Source organism: Camellia sinensis, chromosome 1, assembly GCF_055761805.1.
Source record: "Camellia sinensis isolate YWXY chromosome 1, ASM5576180v1, whole genome shotgun sequence".
Taxonomy (NCBI): domain Eukaryota; kingdom Viridiplantae; phylum Streptophyta; class Magnoliopsida; order Ericales; family Theaceae; genus Camellia; species Camellia sinensis.
This window is the reverse complement of record NC_138961.1, coordinates 38,209,426-38,232,077: the sequence shown is the minus strand read 5'-3', so window position 1 is coordinate 38,232,077 and position 22,652 is coordinate 38,209,426. Positions and strand designations below refer to the sequence as shown.

Genomic DNA, 22,652 nt, shown 5'->3' with positions numbered 1-22,652 from the left:
CTTTCAAATTAGGACAGGATGCTTTCCCGTTTCTAGGATGTATGATACCGCTTGTGTGAATAGTGAAACCCTAGATCATTCCAAGCTAGGACAGGATAACCCTACCCTCTTTAGGGGTGTTTGTTCTCTTTCTTGCTTTATGTGCAATGTATTGGATCTATACAGGGGTTCTCAAATTTGAATGAGTGGTTCAGGATGTTCAGTTTAGCATCATTACTTCCACAAAAAAAATATATATATATATATATATATATATAACAAAAACATAAAAATCAAAAAACAAAATAAAAAAAAAAAAAAAAACTCCAATATCCTACAAAGTCGACCATTGTAAATAAATAGAACTTGTGGGGTATCCGACCATCTCTGTGATTGGGGAGTGACCACCTGTTGATTGGACGGGTTTTATTTTGAATATTGCGAATGGCCCACACGTTGATAGGCAATTTGAGAATGGTTTTATTTTGAGTTCTGAACTGAGTATTCAGTCTAAGTTTGATTCCACCAAGTTTGTAGAGTTGGGATCAGACTCGAGTCATTCTAGAGAGTCAGTCTATTGATTTCGATAGTGCTAACCTAGACATTTCTGTCCTGTCTAGGTCTTCTTTGTCATTTTCTTTTGAGTCTGTTGTTAAAAGTTTGTTGCCATTGCTGAATCATAGTCTCTTTTCAATAAAAAAAAAAAAAAATGCCATAGAGTCTGCCTACTTCTCTGTGCCTTTAAATCATAGCATTGACCAAAGTTTTTCAAAACTTTTTCCAAAATCTGATAAAAACAAAGAGGAAGTATTTCCTCGGGATTTGCAAATTTTGATCAACTGAGAGAAAGAGAGGTGTGCTAAGCCTTTGATGAATAAAATCATTTTTGTTAATGTGGATACTGAGAAAGATCCTGGCTTGGTCCAAATTGGTTCTATCTTGTCTTCGTAAGAGTACGAGTAATTAGTCACTTTGTGAAAAGATTTCAAAAAACTGTTTTTGCGTGGTCCTACAAAGACATGCCTGGAATTGATTATACAGCATAGGATCCCTCTTGACTTGAGGTCCGACCTCCTTAGCTCCTTAGCTTTCAAACCTTAATTCGAAGTATTCAATGATCATTCAAAGTGTAAGGCTTGCGTAGCCGAATTGGAAATATCCCTTGAATTAGAGGCCATGATGTGATTCAAATGGAGGCAGCCCTTCAACTAGGGGCAAGAAGGTCGAATGTGATTCAGATTTGAAACAGCCCTTGAACTAGGGGCAAAAGTATGAGGCTTGCATAGCTGAAATGGAGGTAGCCCTTGAACTAGGGGCAATAAGGTACCACCCTTGAGAGGCTCGCTGGGCCGAAAACCCGAAAGGGCGACCTAGGCAAAAGTTAGAGCACAAAAAAAAAAAAAAATTAATAAATAAATAAAAAAGAAGGAAAAATAAAAAGAAAAATGAAAAGCTCGCAAGATTGAAAACCCGAAAGGGCGGCTTTGGCAAAAGTTAGAGCGTAAAAGGAGAGTGTCAATACCCGAGTGAACCTTAGCCAAAACTATGTAGGGCCTGTGATTCAGATTGGAAACAGCCCTTGAACCAGGGGCAAGAAGGTTGGATGTGATTTGAAGCAGTCCTTGAACTAGGGGCAAAAGGTTGAATGTGATCAAAGAGTTAAAACTGAATCGTTTCCCAATGAAGACCACCCATAAAGGCAAAACCCAGAATTTGAGAGAATGAATTTTATTATTGAAGGACAGTCGAGTTCCTATCCATTACACTAGGGGCAAATTCAGACCCAATTAGCCTAGTCCCTACATCATCATATCTACTGGTCAAGTGTAGCAGTCATTGGCCTAGAGATTTCACACCCAATCAACATGGACAAGCTAAAATAAAAGTATCATCCTTGAGAGGCTCGTTGGGTTGAAAACCTGGAAGGGCGACCCAGGCAAAATTTAGAGCAGAAAAAAAAAATCAAAAAAAAAAATTATGAAAAACAAAAAAAAGAAATGAACAAAATGAAAAAAATAGAAAAATGAAAAAATGAAAAGCTCGCAAGGTTGAAAACCCGAAAGGGCGGCTTTGGCAAAAGTTAGAGCACAAAAGGAGAGTGTCAATACCCGAGTGACCCTCAACCCGGAACTACGATGGCCTGATTCCTATCTTGAGGATACGTAGGTAGCTTCATCTTGAAGTTCGGCCCTAATGATTTTTCAACTCATTCATCTCGTCCATGTTTGCTTGGTGTGTCTTTAGTCGACTTGGTTGTCCTATCCGTGTTTGATTGGTGTATCTTCATTCTGCTCAGTTCAATTGGTTTGATTTAACTTGGTTCAGTTCGGCTCGATTCGATTTGGCGGTTCGGTTCGGTCTGGTCTAGTTTTGCTCGACTTCATTCGGTTCGGATTGGCTTGGTTCGGTTGGCTTGGTTCAGATATCACCTTTGATTATCTGGTTTGGGACTATGCACCCCAATGGTTGATTCCATGTTAGTTGAGTAGTGGCCATTTGCAAAAATAGGTTTTGATTAATTTGAATGAAGCTGACTAATTTTTCTCAAAAATTGTTCCATTTTTGCAAAACTTAGACCATTCTTTGGATTTGAAAAGGGAAAATTTTCAGTGCTCACAGTTTAGCTTACATGATTTGAAACAGAAAATGGAATAAGTATGCTAATCTAACTGTCATGTTGATCAAAACATTTTTATGAAAAAAAAAAATCAAAAAAAAAAAAAATCAAAAAAATTCAAGGTAATGAATTAGGGGCATAGTCGAGTTAGAGATTCTGTCTTCTCCATCACTCGAGTCAACTCCTCGGTGTATGTGAGTGTGTATTCATACCAGTCAAGGTATTCATACCAGTCAGTGTATATAAGTGTGTATTCATACCAGTTAGTGTATTCATACCAATCAGGGTATTCATACCAGTCAGTGTATATAAGGGTGTTCCTTTCATACCAGTCAGTATATTTATACCAGTCGGTGTATTCATACCAGTCAGTGTATATAAGTGTGTTTGGATTTTGTTTTTGCTTCGCTCTTCTTTCATTAAATCATTCTTTGATTCAGGTCAGCATAGAATCAATGTTCAATTCAGAGTTCAAAATTCAATCACTCTCAAATTCAATCAAACAAAAATGTTTCCAAGTTCAAAGTGATATGCCAGTCACGCCATTGATGTGCAAAAACTAAACTAATTTTATTGCAGTCAGGGGAGGACATCCCCGATCACAGAGACACAAAACAAAAACAAAACAAAACAAAAAAACAAAAAAAAAAAAAAACAAAAACAAAAACAAAAAAACAAAAAAACAAAAAAAGAGAGTGTAGCATTTTCTCAGTTTTCCGGCAGTAACCCGGCGGCGAAGATTGCAACCGGCTTCATTTGCACACAACTTCATTGCCTGACTTTACCGTCAGCTGCCTCGCTTCATCTTTACTCCTTCGAAGCTTTTGAAGACTCTGCCTCGACCTTGGCAGAGTTTCCAAAGGAGATTATTCCCCGCCGGCCATCAAATTGGTTGTGCGAAGAAACTCCGAATCGAGTCACGGAGGTCGTCAGTCGTTTCAATTCTTTGTTCTGTTTTTTCAGCACACCAATTTCTACCCGAGCGTCTTTGTACATACGTTGGAGGAGGGAGAGTTGTGCATTTAACCGATGTACCTCACACAGCCTGTTCTGCAGCCGACGGGACAAGTTGGAGACCGCTGTCACGGTCTCTACACATGACCTCAGCGTATACGAGTTTGCTTCGATGTCAGACTGTGCCGCCATGATTTGATCAACTGACATCGCTGGAAAGTTGAAAACAGGGGAAGGAGGAGGAGCCCGTGGTTGAGGTTCAGGGGAGTCAGAATTGGTCATCTCTATCGTGGACTCGTTCAGGTCTGGAAAAAGAGTGAGAGAACCATGTGAAGAGGCCATGACAGAGGAGAGTAATGCAAAAGAAAGAGGTTGCAAAGTGGTGGCAGAGAAAGTTTGCAGGCTTTGGCTCTGCTTCTCTCTCGCAGGCCTCAACTTAAGAAGAGAGCGAAGGAGAGGACAAAGAGGGAAGAAGGCTGAGATGATCATTGACAATCGGGGCACGATTGGATAGCCTGTCGATCAGGCGCCGCGATTGTTGAAATCGTGTGCCAGACACAACGCTCGAAGAAGATGACGGAAGAGAGAGTGAGACAAAAACAGAGAGAGAGGCGGGAGAATTGTATATTTATACATATATGTATATATATTGTATATCTATGTATTATATATATTTGTTTGAACGTTTTGGTCACAAGAGTGGTTTGGGTTCAGTGGTTTGGCTCAGTGATTGAAGGCTGGAAGGTTGAGCCCGAGGTCAGGGGTTCGAACCCTATAATACAAATGTTTCTTTTGTTTTGTTTTGGTCTTATGAATATATATGTCTCGTATACCTATATATATATATTTGTTTGAATATTTTGTCACAAGAGTGGCATGGCTCAGTGGTCGAGGACTTGAAGGCCAAACTTGAGATCAGAGGGTCGAACCCCCGTGTCTATGCATTTTGCATTTTTCCTTTCTTTTTTTGCGTGTTTTGCGTACGTGCGTTGACGTCAGCAAACGGAATATGCCTTCTCAGTAACGGTATCTTTCGGTTGATGGCTGCAAACAGAATATTCCCTGAATCTATGTATGTATACCGTACATGCATGTCTGTATATTGCCGTATTTGTATGTATTTTGTCTGTATATAGTATATGTATACGGTATTTGGTTCGAGCATACAATTCATTCTTTCATTCTGTGCATCTATCGCACAATAATCTCATTTCGAGCATCTATCACACAATTCCAATTCAATCGCGCTATCTTGCGCATCACACTGTCTTGTGCACCAATTTTAATCACATTATCTTGGGCATCGCACTATCTTGTGCATCAAATTCAATCGCACTGTCTTGCGCATCGCACTATCTTGTGCATCCCTACATCGCACTATCTTGTGCACCCCCCACTCGCACTGTCTTGTGCACCCGTATTGTGCTATCTTGCGCATTCACCCATATCGCACTGTCTTGTGCACCCGCATTGTGCTTCACTAGGCTATTCTGTGCATCCACTCAAATCGGTTAAAAACAGTCAGGTGAGTCTATCTGTTTACACCACCCCGGTTAAAATACAGTCAGGTGACCCTGTCTGTTTACACCACCTCGGTTAAAAACAGCAGGTACGCCTGTCTGTTTACACCACCCAAATCAGTTAAAAAACAGCAGGTGAGCCTGTCTGTTTACACTACCCAAATCGGTTAAAAACAGCAGGTGAGCCTGTCTGTTTACACCAACCATCCTCCTCTCGTGTGAGACGCGTTAGGATTGCAAATCGGTTAAAAACAGCAGGTGTGCCTGGTGTTTACACCATCTTTCCTCCTTACATTCTGTGCATCTAACGCATCTATCGCACAATTTCGATTCCATTGCACTGTCTTATGCAATTTCAATTTAATCGCGCTATCTTGCGCATCACACCATCTTGTGCACTCCCTAGGTCTAGGAGACCTTAAATCCTCTGAAGGTGCAATTCCTTTGGTGTTTGTCGTGCCCGAACGACTTCAATGGTCTAAGAATGGTCTAGGAGACCTTAAATCCTCTAAAGGTGCAATTCCTTTGGTGTTTGTCGTGCCCGAACGACTTCAGATGGTCTGGTATAGTCACCTGCCTGTGATTGCAATGAGTTCCTAGGAGACCAACTGCGACGGTGGAAACTAGAGTTCGAATGGCAATGCCTAGAACGCAAAAGGTTTGGAATTTCCGAGACTAAAGTCTGGTTTAAATACCCAGGGGTGTATCCTCGGCTTGAAATCTGTATGGAAGCCCCATAGGTTGAGGTAGCATGTATGCGCCTCAATTCTGGATACTGAACCAACCTAGTCTGTCACCCCGTTGGAGAATAGGGAAAGTTGTGAATATGATCAGGAAGAAAAGCAGCATCGGTGGCTTCTACATGTAGAGGTTACCCCTTGTCATTCTACCATACCTTCTTCCACTTGCGTAAGACGCGTTTGGATTTCGAATCCACCTTTACTCCTTTCACGTGAAACGTGTTAGGATGTGACGTTCTCCTTGGTTAAAACTTTCCCCCTTTCCGTATAAAATACGGATAGGTACGCCTGTTGGTTACACCATTATCATTCTCGTTGGTTAAAACCTTCCCTCTCTTCGTATAAAATACGTTGAGATACGCCTGTTGGTTACACCATTGTCATTTTCTACTTGGTTAAAACCTTCCCCCTCTCCGTATAAAATACGGATAGGTACGCCTGTTGGTTACACCATTATCATTCTCGTTGGTTAAAACCTTCCCTCTCTTCGTATAAAATACGTTGAGATACGCCTGTTGGTTACACCATTGTCATTTTCTACTTGGTTAAAACCTTCCCCCTCTCCGTATAAAATACGGATAGGTACGCCTGTTGGTTACACCATTATCATTCTCGTTGGTTAAAACCTTCCCTCTCTTCGTATAAAATACGTTGAGATACGCCTGTTGGTTACACCATTGTCATTTTCTACTTGGTTAAAACCTTCCCCCTCTCCGTATAAAATACGGATAGGTACGCCTGTTGGTTACACCATTATCATTCTCGTTGGTTAAAACCTTCCCTCTCTTCGTATAAAATACGTTGAGATACGCCTGTTGGTTACACCATTGTCATTTTCTACTTGGTTAAAACCTTCCCCCTCTCCGTATAAAATACGGATAGGTACGCATGTTGGTTACACCATTATCATTTTCTTTGGTTAAAACCTTCCCTCTCTCCGTATAAAATACGTTGAGATACGCCTGTTGGTTACACCATTGTTGTTCTACTTGGTTAAAACCTTCCCCCTCTCCGTATAAAATACGGTTAGGTACGCCTGTTGGTTACACCGTTGCCATTTTCTACTTGGTTAAAACCTTCCCCCTCTCCGTATAAAATACGGTTAGGTACGCCTGTTGGTTACACCATTGCCATTTTCTACTTGGTTAAAACCTTCCCCCTCTCCGTATAAAATACGGTTAGGTACGCCTGTTGGTTACACCATTGTCATTTTCTCTGGTTAAAACCTTCCCTCTCTTCGTATAAAATACGTTGAGATACGCCTGTTGGTTACACCAATGTCATTTTCTCTGGTTAAAACCTTCCCTCTCTTCGTATAAAATACGTTGAGATACGCCTGTTGGTTACACCATTGTCATTTTCTCTGGTTAAAACCTTCCCTCTCTTCGTATAAAATACGTTGAGATACGCCTGTTGGTTACACCATTGTCATTTTCTACTTGGTTAATACCTTCTTCCTCTCCGTATGAGATTGTTGGTTATACTGCCATTCCTCCTATCGCGTGAAACGCGTTGGGATTACAAGTTTACTCGGTTAAAAACATCAAGTGCATCTGGTGTTTACACCATCTTTCCTCCTTTCGCGTGAGACGTGTTAGGCTGTTGTTTCACTCGGTTAAAATTATGTTGTGACACATTTGTATGTGATCTTGTGGCACATTTAATGCAATGCACCCCCTGTTATGTTTCATATCATTTGCACGAAGCTTTCCTTTTCATTGTTGTCATCTTCATATCTTTATCATCACTCCATGGCATGGTATTGCATTGCATAATCATGAATTTTCAAACAACTGGCTTCGCGAAGCGTGTAAGTCCAACCTTCAAACTGCATTTTGAGCATGTCACTTCCATTCTGCCCCTGAACTACGCTGGTTTGATTCCTTGCAAAAGGATACGTAGGCAACCTTCGGGTTCAACCACTTGCATTGCATCTTGTTTGCTTGCCCAAGTCTTACGGCCTTGTCAAAAGGGTCGTCTTTGGGCTTTGACATTCACTCACGTCATGAAATGACTTTGAGCTCTGTCAAAGAGGGGCAACTGTAGACACCCCATTTTGACCGGCCCTAAGACTTGGGCGCTTTCTTTTGATTACACAATGATGAAAACAGGAATATGCTATCTCACAAAATTCTCAGTAAAAAGATGGAATATAAACTTTAATCCTAGTCTTACACCTGTTTTGCCAAATTATTTTAGACTCCTTCTCCATTTTCTTTCCCTTTATTATGTATTATATATATATATATATATTATGTTATATTATTATATAATATTTTATTAAATTTATTCAGTACCCTGGTTTCACCCACGCACCATACTTTTGTATATATATAATATTATATTATATAAGGGTATTATTCCTCATTTGAAAAAAAAAAGAAAAATTCACTACACTCCCATCGTGCGTCTTTTTGTTTTCTGTGCCTTTAGACCCGCTTTGGTCAAATTATGTTGCATATTTGGCCTACTAAAATATATTTTATTAGTCCACGTATTTTAATTTTACGTATTTGTGTGTTTTTATATATTTTTCTGGGTATTTGTACATGTATTTATGCTAATAATCTCTTTTATATATTATTATATTGTAAAGTGCATAGTAATTTTACTGTGCATTTCACAGTAAAATCACTGTGCATCTTTTGAAATCAATTCCTTCCACCACCGTTTCTTCTTTTGTCTTTTTCTTAGAATTATTTTCTATAAAAGGGGGAAGATCAGAGAAGGAATGAAGGATTTTTTGGGCAGGGGGAGAGATTACAAGAGTCAAAAAATTGGGAGAGAGAATAAAAAAAAAGGGAATTGGTGCGAGGGAATATTGAGAGAAAAAGAATCAGAAAGAAGGAACTGTTAAAGTTGTAATTCCAAATTTTAACTGAGAATTGATAACACATTCCACAGACTTGAGGGTAATCAAAAGAAAGTTTGTGAATCAGAAAATTCATCATGTCCCCGAAAGGTGAGTTTTCGCAAACTTTCATTTAATTTCAAAATGTGATATAATTTGTTTAAGTACTTTATTTATTGTTTTTCATAATATTTTTTTTTTATCGCTTTAAATGGTCGGTTGAACCACCTAATTTTACTACTTTATCTGCTGTAATTTACGGTTGTATATAAACTGCTGTAATTTACATAAAATGTTGTAGTTTACTATTTATAAATTGTTGTAATTTTATCGCTTTAAATGGTCGGTTGAACCACCTAATTTTATTACTTTATCTGCTGTAATTTACGGTTGTATATAAACTGTTGTAATTTACATAAAATGTTGTAGTTTGCTATTTATAAATTGTTGTAATTTTATCACTTTAAATGGTTGGTCGAACCACCTAATTTGTTAAAAGATGTGACCCCGCCAAATGAATAGTGATCGGTGGTGAATAGTAACCTCCGGCGGTAAATAGTAACTTCCGGCGGTGAATAGTAACCCCGACGATGAATAGTACCTCCGGCGATGAATAGTACCTCCGGCGATGAATAGTAACAGCGGATGAAAAATGCCCGGTAAGATGAATAACGATCAAGAAAGGTGAATAGTAATTGTCATGATGAATAGTAACTTCCGGCAGTGAATAGTATCTCGGGATGAATAGTGCTCCCGCAAAAATAAGTTTCCCCGAACAAAACGGAGCAGTCTTCCTACGTCAAGCAAAATATTTTCAGGCGCACATGAAGTTTCTTTATTTTATTTTATTTTATTTTATTTTATTTTATTTTATTTTATTTTTTATATTTTGAGAGTTTGTGAGGTTTTTATTTTGTTGTAATATTCCTTTCTCTCTCTCTTATCTGGTTTGTAATAATTTATTCAGAGCGTTGTAATAATTCCCCGCCCCGCTTCTTTCTATCCCGTTCTTTTACTTGCTTTCTTTATTTGTACATAAACATCATATTTATTTTTCATCATAGTTATGCTTCGCATCCATGTTTCATGCATCTTGATTCGGCTAAGTTTGCATTTGTGGATTTAATCAATTCCTATGTGATTATGTGCGCTACCTCATGTTCTTGAGATGATTCACATATCATATTTTAGAGGCTGAATCTTTAGTTGCATCTCATGAGTGAATTGCATTAGGATTTTGTATATAAGATCATGCATGTTTTACTAACTTTGTTTTGTAGCTTGTTCGCGGGTCGCCAAACATATAAGTTTTTATGCTTTAGCATCCCGTTTGTGTATGTTTTTCTTACTATGTTTAAGCATCCTACCATGTGGCTATTTGCTTATGTGATATAATTGTATGAATGCCAGTGGATGGAGGTTGTGTCGCTTAATTTGGAATGATGTTGATTTTCATGTTTGTAAACTCAATTTATTTGAGTTATACATTTTCAAAACTCTTTCAAAACTACATGAAATCAAGTTGTTCCAAAATGGGTGACATAGTCTATACTTGTATGCTTCACATAGTAAATTTTAGGATTTATTAACTAATCAGAACATGAACATATAAATAAAATAAAATTCATATCATGGTTAGTAAAGGCCGATCTTTGATCGGGTGGGCGGGGGTGCTCATTATTGACCTTCCCCTCTCATACCTAAGGTTCCGAGCCAAGCATCCTTGGTAACGACGAACAGTGGCCTTGGCACGAGTCATGGGTTTCCTAATTTTCCCAAAATAAATATTAGGTGGCGACTCTGAGATCTGATGACGCAGTCCATTTTTGACAAAATTGTAATAAAATGGATTTTCAATAAAAGTTGCCAAATCTGGACTCTCATCTATGTTTCACATTGCACTCGTGAGAATAGATCAAAGAGATCTCGGGAGTCCGAACTGTTTAACGCGCACGGGCACCCCCCCGGGCATGTTACACTAAGCTATTTTTCAATTTATATTAAAAGTTGGTGATGGGGTGCTTAAGGATTTCGACTTAAGCACGCAACTGGGATTGGGGGGTTAAATGACTTAAATGTCCCTCTCAAACTTCAATATTTACGAAACTGCCATTATATATACCCGTTATCTCTATTGCCCTAAACACACTCTCGCTTCTCATAGTCTTCTCTCCTCTTCTCCTCTCCTCTCCAGCAACCGAGAAGAACAGTTGTCCGCTTCTTGATCGCAGCAGATCGGTGCTTGTAGAACATTGTCTACCTCTCCAAGAACAGTTGTCCCCTATTTTTCGTTCATCTGCATCGAAAAGGTAACATTTCATGACTGTGATATATACAAATACATATATATATATATATATATATATATGTATATGTATATGGACATCGATTAGGGTTGATTTCATGACTGAGAAGTTATATACAATACATATTTATATATATATATATATATATATAAGATTTCTCTCTCTAATTACTATGAAATGTCCCTCTTCTTCACTCTGTGATTAGGGTTGAAAATGCCTCTCTCTTCTTCACTCTTTGATTACGGTTGAAAACCCACCTTTTACTGTGATCTGTTATTTATTTATTTAATCCTTAGATGTTTTTCAATTTTAAATGCATAAATTTGGTTCCATGTGACTGACTGAGCTCTTATAATTGTTTTCTTTCTATATATGTTGGGCAAAATCTACTTTACAAAATCAAATTTCAAAGAAAAAAGATCCAAAAATGACAATTTTTTAAAACTACACTAACCTTTGAATCATGTTAGTTTAATTGGTTGTTCAGCTCTGGTTGACTTTGTGGATTGCAAGGAATATATTTGTGGGTTAATGCTAAAAATTATTTTCCATACATGCTCATTAGTTTTTCTGTATGATACATACATGTATTTACGCTTGTAGTGTTATTCGCTAAAAATGTGGAAACAGTTATGTTTGTGCCTAGAAGGGGGGTGAATAGGCCAAACTCTTAAACAAATTAGCAATTAAAATTTACCAAGTGGATTAATCTATTTAATTAGCCAGTTCTAATTATTCACATGATGCTTTTTGTTGCCCATTTGCACCATTTATATTGCATAACTATAATTTTTATGGTTTGAGTTGACTTCACTAATGCCTAACAAGGGGGGTATGGGCTCACCAGGGGTTGGGGATTTGGAATTTGAATTTTCATTCTATTCTGTTACTCATGATAGGATCATGTGGATACATACAGTAGGGAATATCTATGACAAATCTTCTCAACTTTTGGTTGATTGGCCATTTTGGAACAAAGGAAATGCAGTCTTTGAGAACTCCATACCTTTCTATTAAAGTAAAGGGTTTGAATTAAAAAATTGTTGTGGATTGCGCTCATAACTATGTGGAATGGTTTAAAAGAGTTCAAATGTGACATTTTTGTATTAGTTGAATTAATCGATTATTTGTAGAGTTCAAATTCCATTTTCAACCAGTTCGTAAGTATGCATTACAATGTTAAAAGATACCTCAAATGTTCTTTTCTTTTTCTTTTGTCAATCATTTCTACTTTTAAAGTACTAGTAGTAGTAGTAGTAGTAGTAGCAATTAACTTGATGATTCACCTTATTTCTTGCTTATGAAATTTACTTGGAGTATCATCTGTCCATTTTTTTTTCTAAAATAAATAAATAAATTCCTCTACATTGGTTAAAAAAATTCTTCCTGAATGAGACTCAAGCTTGAGACACTTCCTCACACAGAGAAAGCATTATAATTTTTTTCAAGTAGGCCAAATGCCAATTGTGGATGGCTATATTTTCTAATTTGTGTTTATTGTGTTTTGTTTTTTGATTGTTGCCTATATATCAATTAAATTGGCTGAGCGAACCTTTGATAGATTGAAACTGAAAATGAGCGATACTATTTCTTTTGCAATAGAATTGCTTCAAGTGATGTCACTTGGCTAGGCAAGTAGTAAAAGTTTAAAGACATGTTTGAGGATTTTCGGAGACAACTTTGTAATTTATTTCTGTGGAGTTTTACAGAGAACCTAAGAGGATGTAGTGCACCCTTACTTACAGTAAGGCATTTAGGTCTCTTGATAGAGAGGAATTTGGATATATGGCATCTAGATTGTAGTGCCAATTTGCAAGTTCTTTTTTATATTATTCACTTTGTCTATGTTTTCATATAAGAATCTTGCTAGTAAAGAGTTTATAATTATGTGAGTTGACTTGGGTTGTGATATTCATTCATTAAGGTTAAGTAAAAAGTATAACAAAAAACTGGGTTGTGATATTCATTGATTGAGGTTAGGTAAAACGTATAATAAAAAACTTAATTGTTGCTTATAGAACTCCAAAAAAACTTATAAAAAACTGGGTTGTCAATGTGTTTTTGGAGTTGTGTTGTTATCAAATTTGAAATCCTACCACTACTTTGGACTTGTGCTGTTATCATAACCCAATCTGCTAGCTTGCTGGATAACAACATTCATTGATATAATACCTTGGTACCTATTAATGGTGCTGCATGTTTTTGGACTTAGCATCAACATGGATTGTCCTGAGGCTTATTAGGGATGGTTTTGAAGCCTCTCTCTGTAGAACTTCCTGGCCTGCTACCATTGGTCGCCCTTCAGGTCTCTTTCTCTCTCTCATCTCTCTCTCTCTGTGTAATAACCCTCACCACTGCTTACCGTTAAACACTGACTACCGTTAAACTGAACTGATTATGACTGATAATTGAACTGATTAAAGTACTGAACTGACTGATTGAAAACTGGAACTGAATTGACTGAGTATGTACGTTTGAATTGCATTCTATCTGTTGATTGTTTATTTGATCTGTGCGTATTTTAGTGTTTAAACTGCTAATTGAAGGCCTTATCGGCGACCGAATTCGGAATTGATTGATGTTTTATGATCCTCATAATTAATGTGAATTTATGGTATAATTATCTGAAAACTGATTAGGTATGATTAAATTAGATCGAATGGTACCAAATTACATGAATTGGACTTATTTACAACCTTGCCCTTGAGTGGGCCACTACCTATACACCTTTGAGTTCATTACACTTGAAGCAAAACGTTTTCCTCAGCCTTCTTCCTTGCCTTGCCGACCATAGAGAGAGAGAGAGACTAGAGGAGTGGATTTCATCTCAATTTTGTTTGTAAATTGCTTGGTAATTGAAGGAATTGGAACATAGGTTGCAAATTAAGCTTCCTCACCTTGTAACTAAAGCTCTAGGTAAGGAATTCAACCCCTCTTTGTTGTGTTCAAGCTTATTCATGCAAGATTCTTGAGCCTCTAGTGATTTAAGTCTAGAATTGGTTCATTGTTATTGATTTGAAGCTCATTTCATGCATGCATGTTTGTGATGTAGATGTTTGAGTTGTTTTCATGGAAAAGGTTACATGCATGTTCATAATTATGTTTAAGTCCATGATTTCATCATGTTTTGAAAAGAATTGGCTCCTTAGAGCATCGAATTGGAGCTTCAAAATGATTTAAATTCATGCACGTTTGCATGTCCTCCATGTTCATGAAATTGGTTTGAAATTGAGTTTGAATTAAACACCCTTGGGCCTTGATTTCTCAAAATTGAGCTTTGAACCATGTCATTCTATATGCTTACAAGTGTTTTCTGGAAATTCAGCCCAAGAGGATCGGTTTTGATGCATTTAAACTTGGTTTTGAGCTTGGCGGTGCAATTTGGAATTTCCAGATTTTGCACTTCCGCTCGAGCGGGGAAAGTGGCGCTCGAGCGTGGAATCCGAACATCCAGCATTTCTCTGCACTGTTTTACAGTCCGCTCGAGCGGAGGATTGGGCGTTCGAGCGGAGTCATGTGTCTCAAGCTCAAGCAGGCGTCGAGTGGAGATTTCACCCATCCAGTACTTTTACAGTACGCTCGAGCGGAGTATTATACGCTCGAGCGTGTACCTTTGTTGCATGACCGCTCGAGCGAGACTATGTTTTTCTGTAAATTTCGAAATTGCTTTTTGAGTACATCTTTGCATCCTCATCCCATCCTAGGCATGCTTAAGCCTAGTTTAAGGCATCTTATTGAGGATATAGATGTAGAACACACCGAGGCATTAGGGGTTAAGTTATTATCTTTCCCAACTGTGTAGCTTAGTGTGTTCAATCTGTTAAGTGTGTAGGGTTGGCGACTGGGAAGACACGCCCTAGCATACTGTAGCCCAGAACTCTGTGAGTAACGTTTGTGTAAAGATATGTTCACAAATGATTATCTTCTGAACAACTGAACTGTACTGTTTTCTGAACTGATTACTGTTAACTGAATGAATGTATGTCCTATATTTTGAACTGTATTGTGGCATCCTTAGCACCTACTGTTTACTGTTACTGTTACAGAGATCTCTGTCGGTTCCCTCGTTGGAACCACTACTGTTTACTGACTGATGGCCATCATTACTGCTCGGTCTTTTAAGACCTACTGTTGACTGTACTGTTATGCTAATGGGTGTACCACATACGACTGTACTGACTGAACAACTGAAATACTGCTTAAATGAACTGTTTTCATACTGTAAGGACATTCATTCTTAACCTCTTTACGTATTATGTTATTCACTGGGCTTTAGCTCACTGCTCATATATATATGTAGCTGTACAGGCACTAGACCGCGGCTAGGAGCGTCAGGGTTACTCCAGTTTTGTCAAGCCAACTACTGTGCCTCACTGCGAGGTTCTGAGCCTATTATGTCAAGGCTTAGGGGCGTTTTGCAATTCCCCCTTCTGTACCGTCTTACTGTTTTGTATAAACTGAATGTTTATTGTACTGTTATGCAGGGATTGAGTCCCTAGTCTGAATGATTATGTAAATATTGTGCATACTGTTCTGTACTGTTTATGTACATATGTATGAAAGTCTTTTTGCATACAGACTGTCACAGCTCATTGGGCATTGTTTATTTACTATATTGGCTTCCGCCAGGCCCTGTACTCTGTTTTACTGTACTACTGTTCTGCAGGCCTTCGGTAATCTCGGATTACTGGCCGGTTACGGTGCTAAACCCATAGGGCCGGGTTTGGGTCGTGACAGAGTGGTATCAGAGCGATACTTACCACGAGTTATACCGCACACACGTGTCCAAATGAGCTATAGGATGTCCTAGAAAAGTGATTAGGGCATTTCATGAGCATGATAAGTGTGTGGTTATGTTATGATTGAATATATGTTAACGTATGAAAACTGTTAAACAAGTGACTGCTTTTGTTTAAAACTGTTATAACTGCTTATAGTGAAATGGATAACGCAAACACTGCAAATGAAACTGAAACCTCATCCTCTGAGGCCAGAATGGCCAGACTGGAACAAATGATGGAACTGATAACTGCAAGACTGGACCAACAACTAAATCAACAGCCCCCACCTCCTCCTCCGGTTGTACCGGAACAGAATGTGAATGTGAATGAACAGAATGTGAATGTAAATGATGGGGACATAATCCCTCTCACCCAGAAGTTCAGCAAAATGAAACCGCCATCCTTTCAGGGAGGCCTTGAACCGTTAAAAGCTGAAGCTTGGGTTCTGGAGACTGAAAAATTATTTGAGGTTTTTCCGTGCTCTGAAGCACACAAGGTACTGTTAGCCACCTTTACATTGCAAGAAGAAGCTAGAAGGTGGTGGATGCTCATCCGTGATGAAAATACCGTTCTGACTTGGGCTCAATTCAAAGGAGCCTTCTTTGAAAAGTACTTCCCTCAGTGTGTAAGGGACAGAAAGGTGACTGAGTTTGAACAACTGAGACAAGGAGCAATGTCTGTTGCTGAATATTAGACGAAATTCACCGAGCTTACTAGATATGCACCGCATATGGTGGATACTGATTACAGAAGGCCAGAAAATTTGAAGGCGGCCTTAATGTTGCAATTCTTGACCGAATAAATGTTCTGAAACTACCGAACTATGTGAACGTCCTCGACCTAGCCTTAATGGCTGAATCAAACATTGAAGCACTGAAAACTGAAACACCAACGTCGGAATGGCGTGGTAAGAGGCAGGGTTTTAAATTCAAGAAAGGCAAGAACAACCCGTTGAACAAAAAGAAAAACACAGGGTCAACGACTACTTCTAGTCAAGGAAACCGTACAATACTGCCCTGTTCTGAATGTGGTAAAAACCATAAGGGAGTTTGTTATAAATTATCTGGAGCTTGTTACAGGTGTGGCAAGGTGGGCCACATGGTTAAAGACTGTCCCTCTGCTCCACAAGCTAGTAGTAAAGCTACACCAAGCGTAGCGGCATCGACTGTTACACCGAAACCGAACCCCAAAGCTACCGGGAAAGAGCCTATGAGGCAGGGCCGAGTGTTCGCCCTAGTACCGGGAGACGTCCAGAATACCGAGACCGTTGTGTCAGGTATTCTCTCTATTTGTACTCAGAATGCTTATGTACTGATTGATTCGGGGTCTATGCATTCTTATGTGTCGCGTGCTTTTTCGCGTAAATTGAATAGACCCTTAGAACCTATGAATTATCTGTTAGCTGTATCATCACCCGTTGGGGGATCTATGACCTGTGCATACATGTACCCTGCTTGTGAAATCATTGTCGGAGATGCACATCTGTTTATCGATTTACTGCCATTGAACATTGACCATTTTGATGTAATATTGGGGATGGACTGGTTAACGAAATATCATGCCACCATAGACTGTGTAACGAAACAAGTAGTTTTCCATCCACCTGGTCGACCTGAATTTGTGTTTAATGGGGTTGGAGTAGTACCTCCCCCGTATCTGATTTCATCTGTGAAAGCTGTAAAATTGATTAGAAAGGACTGTAAGGGATATCTGTGTTCTGTATTGACTGTGTCTACTGATGATAATACTAATGTGAACTGTATTCCTGTTGTCAGAGAATTCCCAGATGTTTTTCCAGATAATCTTCCAGGAGATTTGATTGACAGGGAGATTGAGTTTACTGTTGATGTGGTTCCCGGAACACAGCCAGTTTCTAAAGCTCCTTACCGAATGGCTCCAACTGAACTGAAAGAACTGAAAGTGCAATTGCAAGAACTGTTAGACAAAAAGTTCATCAGACCTAGTACCTCACCGTGGGGCGCACCTGTTTTGTTTGTAAAGAAGAAAGACGGCTCACTGAGATTGTGCATTGATTATCGTGAACTGAATAAGGTAACTGTAAAGAATAAATACCCATTACTACGTATTGATGACCTGTTTGATCAGTTGCAGGGTGCTAGAGTGTTTTCGAAGATTGATCTCAGATCCGGATACCATCAGTTGAAAGTTAAATCAGATGACATTGATAAAACTGCTTTTAGAACGAGGTATGTACATTACGAATTTTTAGTTATGCCTTTCGGAGTTACCAATGCACCAGCTGCATTTATGGACCTTATGAACAGAATCTTTAAACCGTACCTTGACAATTTTATTGTTGTATTTATTGATGACATATTGATTTACTCCAAGAGTATAGAAGAACATGAACATCATCTGAGACTTACTCTACAAACCTTAAGAGAACAGAAACTGTATGCTAAACTGTCTAAATGTGAATTTTGGCTTGACCATGTTATGTTTTTGGGGCATGTTGTTAGCAAAGATGGAATTTCTGTTGATCCGCAGAAAATCGAAGCTGTAGTGAACTGGCCTAGACCAACCAACGTGACTGAAGTCCGAAGCTTTTTGGGTTTGGCTGGATATTACAGAAGATTTGTCAGAGATTTCTCCAAAATTGCTTTACCGTTGACTCAACTGACTCAAAAGGGGATATCTTTTGACTGGACTGACCAAAGAGAATCTGTTTTCCAGGAGTTGAAAACTCGATTAGTGACTGCACCTGTTCTTACCTTACCTTCTGGTACGGATGGTTATACTGTATATAGTGATGCTTCTCACAAGGGTTTGGGATGTGTTTTAATGCAGAATGGGAGAGTAATTGCCTATGCTTCCCGACAACTGAGACTGCATGAAAAGAACTACCCGACCCATGATCTGGAACTTGCTGCAGTAGTATTTGCATTGAAAATCCGGCGTCACTATCTGTACGGGGTGACATGTGAAGTATACACCGACCACAAGAGTTTGAAATATTTCTTCACATAGAAAGAAATGAACATGAGACAGCGAAGATGGCTAGAACTGATAAAAGATTATGACCTACAGATATTGTATCATCCCGGAAAAGCCAACACCGTTGCCGATGCATTAAGCCGGAAATCGACTGGAAACTTAGCATGTTTGCTTACCGGACAGAAAGAGTTGCTTTGTGACCTTAAAAAATCTGAAATTGAAATTGTTTTACGAGAACAATGTGGAACCTTAGCTGCTATTTCTGCTCAACCGGCACTGATTGAGGAGATTAAAGAAAAACAGCAACTGGATGACTTCTTGAAGAAGATCATCGAAGAAAGAGAATCTAAACCTAGACCGGGTTTCAAATTTGAGAACAATGTACTGAAATTTCAAGAAAGACTGTGTGTACCGAATGATACTGAACTGAAAAGAAGAGTTCTGCAAGAGGGCCACAATTCAAAACTATCTATCCATCCAGGGAATACGAAAATGTACCAAGACCTGAAATTGAATTTCTGGTGGCCGGGAATGAAGAAAGAAATTGCTGATTTTGTATCGAAATGTCTTCATTGCCAACAAATTAAAGCTGAACATCAACAACCCGCAGGCTTATTGCAGCCCTTACCAATACCGGAGTGGAAATGGGAACATATTACTATGGATTTCATCGTTGGGTTGCCTCGCTCCAGTAAAGGTATGGACTCGATTTGGGTTATTGTTGATAGACTGACTAAATTTGCTCACTTCTTACCTGTTAAGACAATTTATAATGCGGACAAATTGGCTATACTCTATATTGATGAAATTGTTAGACTGCATGGAGTGCCTGTGTCCATTGTTTCTAACAGGGATTCGAAGTTTACATCGAGGTTCTGGCAAAGCTTACAGACTGCATTGGGTACTAAACTGAGACTGAGTAGTGCCTATCATCCTCAGACAGATGGCCAGTCAGAAAGGACCATCCAGACTCTGGAGGATTTACTGAGAATGTGTGTCCTTGATTTTCAGGGAAACTGGGAAAGTCATTTGCCCTTAGCTGAATTTGCTTACAACAACGACTATCACTCGAGTATTGGCATGGCGCCTTTCGAGGCATTGTATGGAAGAAAATGCAGATCTCCGATTTGCTGGGCAGAAGTTGGAGATGGGCCTTTGTTCGGGCCCGAGATTGTATATGAAACGACTGAGAAAGTGAAACTGATACAACAGAGACTGAAAACTGCGTAGAGCAGACAGAAGGGTTATGCTGATGTCAGAAGACGAGACAGAGAGTATGAAGTGGGTGATCACGTATTTGTGAAAGTGACACCGATGAAAGGCCAGACTCGTTTTGGAGTAAAAGGCAAGTTAGCACCGAGATACGTCGGACCATATGAGATTATTGAGAAAATCAATCCGGTGGCGTATCAAGTTGCGTTTCCTCCTGAAATGGAGCATATGCATAATGTCTTCCACATTTCTATGTTGAGAGACTACCTACGGGATCCTTTCCATGTAATAGAGCCTACTCGTATAGTGCTGAGTGAGAACTACACTTACGAGGAACGGCCTATACAGATTGTAAACAGACGGATCAAGAAACTGAGAAACAAAAAAATCCCGTTGGTAAAAGTCGACTGGCAAAACCATGGTGGTGTGTATGCCACCTGGGAAAGGGAAGAGGACATGGCTAAAAGATATCCTGAACTGTTTCCACTGAATCCTGTTTTCTTCCAGAATGAAGGTAACTCGAGTTTAGAGGACTAAACTCTTTTTAAGGAGGGGAGACTGTAATAATCCTCACCACTGCTTACCGTTAAACACTGACTACCGTTAAAATGAGCTGATTATGACTGATAATTGATCTGATTAAAGTACTGAACTGACTGACTGAAAACTGGAACTGAATTGACTGAGTATGTACGTTTGAATTGCATTCTATCTGTTGATTGTTTATTTGATCTGTGCGCATTTTAGTGTTTAAACTGCTAATTGAAGATCTTATCGGCGGCCGAATTCGGAATTGATTGATGTTTTATGATCCTCATAATTAATGTGAATTTATGGTATAATTATCTGAAGGTATGATTAAATTAGATCGAATGGTACCAAATTACATGAATTGGACTTATTTACAACCTTGCCCTTGAGTGGGCCACTACCTATACACCTTTGAGTTCATTACACTTGAATCAAAACGTTTTCCTCAGCCTTCTTCCTTGCCTTGCCGACCATAGAGAGAGAGAGAGACTAGAGGAGTGGATTTCATCTCAATTTTGTTTGTAAATTGCTTGGTAATTGAAGGAATTGGAACATAGGTTGCAAATTAAGCTTCCTCACCTTGTAACTAAAGCTCTAGGTAAGGAATTCAACCCCTCTTTGTTGTGTTTAAGCTTATTCATGCAAGATTCTTGAGCCTCTAGTGATTTAAGTCTAGAATTGGTTCATTGTTGTTGATTTGAAGCTCATTTCATGCATGCATGTTTGTAATGTAGATGTTTGAGTTGTTTTCATGGCAAAGGTTACATGCATGTTCATAATTATGTTTAAGTCCATGATTTCATCATGTTTTGAAAAGAATTGGCTCCTTAGAGCATCGAATTGGAGCTTCAAAATGATTTAAATTCATGCATGTTTGCATGTCCTTCATGTTCATGAAATTGGTTTGAAATTGAGTTTGAATTAAACACCCTTGGGCCTTGATTTCTCAAAATTGAGCTTTGAACCATGTCATTCTATATGCTTACAAGTGTTTTCTGGAAATTCAGCCCAAGAGGATCGGCTTTGATGCATTTAAACTTGGTTTTGAGCTTGGCAGTGCAATTTGGAATTTCCAGATTTTGCACTTCCGCTCGAGCGGGGAAAGTGGCGCTCGAGCGTGGAATCCGAACATCCAGCATTTCTCTGCACTGTTTTATAGTCTGCTCGAGCGGAGGATTGGGCGTTCGAGCGGAGTCATGTGTCTCAAGCTCGAGCAGGCGTCGAGCGGAGATTTCACCCATCCAGTACTTTTACAGTACGCTCGAGCGGAGTATTATACGCTCGAGCGTGTACCTTTGTTGCATGACCGCTCGAGCGGGAAAACCTGCGCTCGAGCGGGAGTATGTTTTTCTGTAAATTTCGAAATTGCTTTTTGAGTACATCTTTGCATCCTCATCCCATCCTAGGCATGCTTAAGCCTAGTTTAAGGCATCTTATTGAGGATATAGATGTAGAACACACCGAGGCATTAGGGGTTAAGTTATTATCTTTTCCAACTGTGTAGCTTAGTGTGTTCAATCTGTTAACTGTGTAGGGTTGGCGACTGGGAAGACACGCCCTAGCATACTGTAGCCCAGAACTCTATGAGTAACGTTTGTGTAAAGATATGTTCACAAATGATTATCTTCTGAACAACTGAACTGTACTGTTTTCTGAACTGATTACTGTTAACTGAATGAATGTATGTCCTATATTCTGAACTGTATTGTGGCATCCTTAGCACCTACTGTTTACTGTTACTGTTACAGAGATCTCTGTCGGTTCCCTCGTTGGAACCACTACTGTTTACTGACTGATGGCCATCGTTACTGCTCGGTCTTTTAAGACCTACTGTTGACTGTACTGTTATGCTAATGGGTGTACCACATACGACTGTACTGACTGAACAACTGAAATACTACTTAAACGAACTGTTTTCATACTGTAAGGACATTCATTCTTAACCTCTTTACGCATTATGTTATTCACTGGGCTTTAGCTCACTGCTCATATATATATGTAGCTGTACAGGTGTAACAAGCCTGCGGGGGACCTCGCTACAGCTCGGACTCGATTTGTGGTCACGGTTCTAAGTCTGAACCAAAGAGTCCAAATCCGACAAATCGTTTTGAGAAAACAGATTTTTGAAAGAAGTGCCAAACATGGACTGCTTTGCCAGATACAGAGTCGCCACCTAAATATTTTATTTTGGGAAATTTAGGAAACC

The 22,652-nt window shown here is 39.1% G+C and overlaps 1 long non-coding RNA gene across 4 annotated transcripts in view; it reads left to right on the top strand.

The window, feature by feature from the left end:
• The window catches only part of LOC145823752 (uncharacterized), an 84,634-nt gene that overhangs the window by 35,147 nt on the left and 26,835 nt on the right, over positions 1–22,652 (top strand). For 3 of the 4 annotated variants that reach the window (XR_014365887.1, XR_014365885.1, XR_014365886.1), the window contains exons 2-3: positions 10,856–10,970; positions 13,180–13,272. This is a non-coding gene — a long non-coding RNA (uncharacterized LOC145823752). Of the gene's footprint in view, positions 1–7,171; positions 10,971–13,179; positions 13,273–22,652 lie in introns of those variants that run through there. The other variant, XR_014365884.1, reaches the window with a different exon arrangement.